Source organism: Engraulis encrasicolus, chromosome 5, assembly GCF_034702125.1.
Source record: "Engraulis encrasicolus isolate BLACKSEA-1 chromosome 5, IST_EnEncr_1.0, whole genome shotgun sequence".
Lineage (NCBI taxonomy): Eukaryota > Metazoa > Chordata > Actinopteri > Clupeiformes > Engraulidae > Engraulis > Engraulis encrasicolus.
The window spans coordinates 38,306,679-38,313,792 of NC_085861.1; positions in this window are offsets into that span (position 1 = coordinate 38,306,679).

Consider the following 7,114-nt stretch of genomic DNA (forward strand, 5'->3'; position numbering starts at 1 on the left):
AGTGTTGGTAATACAGTCTACAGTATTAATCAATGTATAAGTTATTGCATAGAATAACTAAACTATTTAAGATTGAATTGAAACTGAAACATTACATCAAATAGTCTTCCACATACGAGAAAAAAACAACCTGTCGCTTTAAATGAGCAGCCAAAGATTCTCTGTGCATTAAGAACGTCTCTGGAGCAGCCTCGTGAGGAGAGCCCCTCCCCTCTCTGTCATCGTCCACAGTTGCAGTGCTCCACTACCGTTCTGAATCTCTCTCTCAAGTTTTAACCACATCTATCGCCGTTTGGTGTTTCAGCGACTATCAAACTAATCGACTGACTGCCAATTACAACTTTGAAAACAATAATTGACATGTTTGTGCTGACAACGTGAAGTTGTCGCGTGCTGACCAAGGCAACTACACAGGTTATAACGTAACATGGCTCACTGGCGAGTACTCAATCGCAAATTACATAGTCAGGTAAACGGCGCATGGATCGGAAAATCAGATCATTGTTGATGCAGATATGGTGGAAATGAAGGGGGGAATGGCGAAAAGTTATAGACAAGCAAAGATGCCTTCTTTTGGTGCAGTTGCAGCTGTGCAGAGCCAGCGCCTACATGCAGCGCCAGGTGTAAAGGCAAATGGTTGCGTGAGGAATTTAATATCTCTCGATCGGTTTTTTGATCGGCATGTTTTTCCGATCACCGATCAGGCTATTTTTGGCCATTATCGGCCGGTCATGATCGGCAGCCGAGCAATCGGAGCACCTCTAGTAACCGAGCGTCTTTGGATGAAAACTAAATTAGAAGTCCATAGACAATCCCTTAGGGATGAGATCTCCTCCTACAATAATGCGGTACGCTCAGAGAGAAAAGCATATTTTTCCAAAATCATAACAGACAACCAGCATAATGCGAAAGTTCTTTTTTCCACTATTGACCACCTGCTTAATCCAACACATAGCAATAACAACCTAAATGCAGCATCACATGCCAAGTGCGAGGAATTTGCTAGATTTTTTAATAAAAAGATTGCCGACATTAAGAAGGCATCCAAGGTGGAAACGCAGCAACCTCTGTCGCCCACTCAGGCGATACACCGAGGGGAGGGTTAAACCCCCCTAGGAGACCTGAGAGCTTCCAAAAGTTTTGTCCAATTACAGAGGACGACCTCTGTAAAATAGTCAGGGAAAGTAAGCAGTCTACCTGCAGCCTTGACGCGATCCCCACATATCTGCTAAAAAACATACTTGGTTGCTTAGCAGCACCTTTACTGCAAACTGTTAACACCTCTATGCTTACAGGCATTTTTCCAAGCTCAATTAAAACAGCCATGGTAAAGCCACTCCTAAAAAAGACACATTTAGATCAGAATTCTTTAAACAACTACAGACCTATATCAAACCTCCCCTTTATAAGCAAGGTACTAGAAAAAGTTGTATTTAAACAGCTTAATCAACATCTGGCTGGGAATGGTATCTTGGAAAAATTCCAATCAGGCTTTAGAGCCAACCATAGCACCGAAACAGCACTAACCAAAATAATAAGTGATCTTAGGCTCAGCACTGCCGCAAACAAAGTTTCAGCACTTATCCTCCTCGACCTCAGTGCCGCCTTTGACACGATAGACCACAACATACTAATTGACCGCCTTGAATCTTGGGTAGGCTTGTCCGGTCACGTCTTAGAGTGGTTCAAAACATATATTACAGGAAGGCAGTTTTTTGTCACCATCGGAGAATACGTCTCCAACAAGTATGATGTGCCTTTTGGAGTTGCTCAGGGTAGTTGCTTGGGCCCTCTCCTCTTCTCTCTCTATATGTTGCCCCTGGGCTCCATCATCAGAGAGCACAATGTTGATTTTCATAGCTATGCCGATGACACTCAACTATATATCTCTGTCGAGCCTAGCCAAACCACTGCCATTCATGCCTTGACTAAATGCATGTCTGCCATCACAGATTGGATGAACAGTAACTTCCTAAAATTGTTGCTCATTGGGCCTAAGAAAAAACGTGCAAAACTCCACTCAAGCCTAGGTGACCTAAGCATGCACATTAAAGATAAGGTTACTAGCCTAGGTGTGGTCATAGACTCGGATTTGAGCTTTGAGCCTCACATCAACAAGATAACAAAATCTGCTTTTTTCTATCTTAGAAATGTCAACAAAGTGCGCGGCTTGGCCCCCCAACAAGACGCTGAGAAACTTATTCATGCCTTTGTCACCAGTAGGATAGACTACTGCAATGCTCTCTTCTCTGGTCTCCCAAAAAAATTAATTGACAAATTGCAACTCATTCAAAATTCTGCGGCAAGAATCCTAACGAGAACCAGAATGAGAGAGCACATCTCTCCTGTCTTGGCAGACCTGCACTGGTTACCTGTCTCATACAGAATCGACTTTTGATTCTGCTCACAGTATTTAAAGCATTAAATGGACTTGCCCCTAGTTATATCTCAGACATGCTCTCTTTTTATGCCCCTGCTCGAGCTCTCAGGTCCACTGATGCCAAGCTGCTAAGGACCCCCACCCCCCCGCAGAAGAAGATCGGCGACGCCGCGTTTGCCTGCTATGCGCCCAAGAGATGGAACGAGATCCGATCAGCCACCTCCGTCGACTCCTTCAAGAAGCAGCTGAAGACCCACCTCTTCATCCTTGCCAACTCCTAGCTGCCAAGGCGTCATAGTGTCCCAGCTGCCGCAGCGCCCTTACTACTCGCAACTAGAGGTGCTCCGATTGCTCGGCTGCCGATCATGACCGGCCGATAATGGCCAAAAATAGCCTGATCGGTGATCGGAAAAACATGCCGATCAAAAAACCGATCGAGAGATATTAAATTCCTCACGCAACCATTTGCCTTTAGGCCTACACCTGGCGCTGCATGTAGGCGCTGGCTCTGCACAGCTGCAACTGCACCAAAAGAAGGCATCTTTGCTTGTCTTTAACTTTTCGCCATTCCCCCCTTCATTTCCACCATTCATAACCATATCTGCATCAACAATTATCTGATTTTCCGATCCATGCGCCGTTTACCTGACAATGTAATTTGCGATTGAGTACTCAGTGAGCCATTTTACGTTATAACCTGTGTAGTTGCTTCGGTCAGCACGCGACAACTTCACGTTGTCAGCACAAACATGTCAATTATTGTTTTCAAAGTTGTAATTGGCAGTCAGTCGATTAGTTTGATAGTCGCTGAAACACCAAACGGCGGCGACAGATGTGGTTAAAACTTGAGAGAGAGATTCAGAACGGTAGTGGAGCACTGCAACTGTGGATGGTGACAGAGAGGGGAGGGGCTCTCCTCACGAGGCTGCTCATTTAAAGCGACAGGTTGTTTTTTTCTCGTATGTGGAAGACTATTTGATGTAATGTTTCAGTTTCAATTCAATCTTAAATAGTTTAGTTATTCTATGCAATAACTTATATATTGATTAATACTGTAGACTGTATTACCAACACTAGTCTGAAATATAATAATAATAATAATAATAATAATAATAATGATAATAATAATAATAATAATAGCCTAATAATAGACATGTGCAAATTAAGATTGATTGGTTTATGGGCAGAAATGGTATTCAATAAGGATAATTAATAGGCTATTAAAAAAATAGGAAATCATTTTTGTGATCGGCAATGATCGGTAATCGGCAGATAAAGATTTTTGGTGATCGGTATCGGTGATCGGGCCAAAAAATGGTGATCGGAGCACCTCTACTCGCAACCAGCCCTGGCAGGGGGCTCCCCTAGGTGGCCGCTGGTCTCTGCCTGAGGTTTCTTCCTGACTATAGGGGGTCTTTTTTCTCAGACCTCACTGAGCTTTTTTTTTCCCCCTTACAAACTATGAATCAAGCGAAAGGGAGTTTTTCCTCACCCCTGATGCCACCAGGGGCCGCATCTGAGCGCCCAATCTCTGTGTGACTATCTATGACTTATGATAGGCCCAGCCACTATGGACCTTACACATCTAAGAATCCTGGTCCTAACCTACGTTGACCTTATGACTCTACATTCTCTGTCTATCTCTTCTTCCTCTGCCTTCCTGTTTTTTCTGCCTCTCCTCTATACCTCTCCTTTTAAATCTATCTCTAACAATGTTTTTTTCTTTCCCATTTGTTAAGCACTTTGAGTTACATGCCTTGTATGACACAGTGCTATACAAATACAATTATTATTATTATTACTATTAAGTGCTCGAGGTCATCTGGATGTACCTATGTTTGTCCCATTTTTTTGTCATTTCCCTGAATTCACGATGTAGGCTGTGAACTTTGAAGGAAGTTTCCCCTGACTCGTTCACTGCCATTCATTTTGAGGCTGCCTGTGACCCTCCGAGTGCTCCGCCTCCCTATTTTGCATATGAACCGACTGCCTCAATGGAGGATCAGTCTGGAGGTTGACGGGGTGCTGAGTGACCTACTTTCGAAAAATTAAAAGTTAAATAGCATAAAAACGATTTGTGCACAAATGTTAATTTTGCCTGCACAAACTTGCACAAACGATTCCAACCATTTTGAAGTCATTTGGATGTTAATGGGGTGCTGAGTGACCTACTTTCAAAAAATTGAAAGTTAAATAACATAAAAACGATTTGTGCACAAACATTAGTTTTGCCTGCACAAACGAAGCACAAACAATTCCAACCATTTTTGAGTCATTTGGAGGTTAAAGGGTTTATGAAACGAAAACAAACGGTCATTCCCATTAAAGCCTTGATTTTTCTGATAGCATCGATGAGACTTTGAACCCAATCATCCTGGAGGAACTTGAAAATGGCAACTCAAAGTGTGAATTCTGTGAAATTTGGTTTGACTAATGAGCTGGGCTGTGACATCAAAGAGGAGAGTCCCTGGTTTGCTAGTATGGTGATCTGAGAAAACAACACACATTTGATGGACCCACATCTTATAAAGAAACTAAAATTCTGATACAAATATCAGCGTGTCGAAAAACCACACATCCAACCTCATGAGAAAAAAAAACAGCAGCACAAATCTATTTCAGAGGCACTGATACATCTGCAGAAAGTGACATGTCTGACAGGCGAAGTGACGATTTAAAGTGTTTATGAAACGAAAACAAAGTAAAGGAATTTGACCATTTCCGGGACAGATTCTGAAAGTTCTAAGCCTTGTGAATAAAATGGGATATTGTCTGGGTGATATTTTGTCCTAAAAGTCATGTTAAAACGTTCCCAAAAAGTGTTATGTTCGTTTTTTTTGGTGACATGCAAATTTTATGCAAATGATATGCGTGACATAAAAGGGGGGAGTTCACCTCATTCCACCTTGTTCAGATCAATGCCGGCTAGTACCAAACCAAAGCGCATTGTCAAGCAGTGTGTTGCTGGAGGGCTGAACGGTGCCAGCTGCAAAAATGGCTACTTGACAGAAGGAATATCTTTGCACAAGTTCCCTTCTGTGAAGAATGATGGAACTGTGGCCAACTGTGGAGAAGGCTAAAACAAGGGCTCTGTGGATCCAATTCGTACGCAGGCACCGGTGTGGCAGCTTTTGTGATGTGCACCGGATTCTCATCCGCCCTGTAGGCTATCTGCTTGTAGGATAGACTGAGTAAAGTTAAGTATAGGGTACAGTTGGGCTAAATCAAATATGCCTGTGTAACAACAAGACTCTGATCTAATTCCAAAGTGTAGGCATAACATAAATGACAGCCCCAAAACATTTGCTGACCATATCGAAGATTGTGTAATCTCTGTTTATGTTGACATTCGCTTCCTGCCATACATTTGTCCCACATCGCTTGCCATAGCCTCGTACAAGCAGATGTACATGTGGATGAGAATTCCGGTGCATATCACAAAAGCTGCCACACCGGCGTGGTTTTGAAGCAAGCTCATGGTCACTGTTGTGCTCGGCACATTTCCACCCCTCGTGCTTCACCACAAATGTGGAGATCACGGGCATGGTTGGACTGAAGGGAATGCTATTGTCTCAAGCAGTTCCAACAATTGACATCGTCGGCGTGCAGACTGAAACTGCCCCTGTAACTGCTCGTGCACTGCTTTGCTTTAGGCTACGTTTTACCTTGTCCATCTGCTCTGTATGTTGTTTTCAGGAAAGGGTAATGCACATTACATGCCAAACCGGTGCAAATGCTCTCGGGATATGCACTTTTTGTTGACTTTTTGGGATATCCGCGCTTCAGCCTCCGTGGTGCTCTCGGTCGAGGACAGCCAACTCACAGACTGGGCTACTGCTTAACGAATAAACGGAGATGCATATAGAGTAGGCCTACTTTTTTTCTCTCTTCTTCTTTTTTAGGATTTCGGGGCTGCTCCAACAGCCTATTACCTCCGTTTTTTCTCTAGTTGATAATATTTTTGCATGTACATGCATTTCAATCACACTATATCGCACAATTGAATCAAAATGCCCCCCATTTCTCAACAAATACACACGCCATGTCATCTTTGGGTCATGGCAAAGCGCCCTTAGCAACCGTAACCATAAAGAAAACAAACTGTCAGGCTAGGTCAACAATCGTCACTTCGCCTGTCAGACATGTCACTTTCTGCAGATGTATCAGTGCCTCTGAAATAGATTTGTGCTGCTGTTTTTTTTTTCTCATGAGGTTGGATGTGTGGTTTTCGACTCACTGATGTTTGTATCAGAATTTTGGTTCCTTTATAAGATGTGGGTCCATCAAATGTGTATTGTTTTCTCAGATCGCCATACTAGCAAACCAGGGACTCTCCTCTTTGATGTCACAGCCCAGCTCATTAGTCACACCAAATTTCACAGAATTCACACTTTGAGTTGCCATTTTCACAAGTTCCTCCAGGATGATTGGGTTCAAAGTCTCATCGATGCTATCAGAAAAAACAAGGCTTTAATGGGAATGACCGTTTGTTTTCGTTTCATAAACCCTTTAATGGGGTGCTGAGTGACCTAAGGTCACCAGTCTCTTAAAATGTAAATATCTTAAAGAGGGTTTGTGCACAAACGCTCATTTTGCCTGCACAATCGTGCACAAACGATGCACAATCGAACCAAAATGCTTTTAATCAGATTTTCAACATATGGGGTGCCAACTTCACACAGGTCCAAGACGTGGGTGGTAGGGGGACGTCATCAGCTTATTCTGTTTATTAGA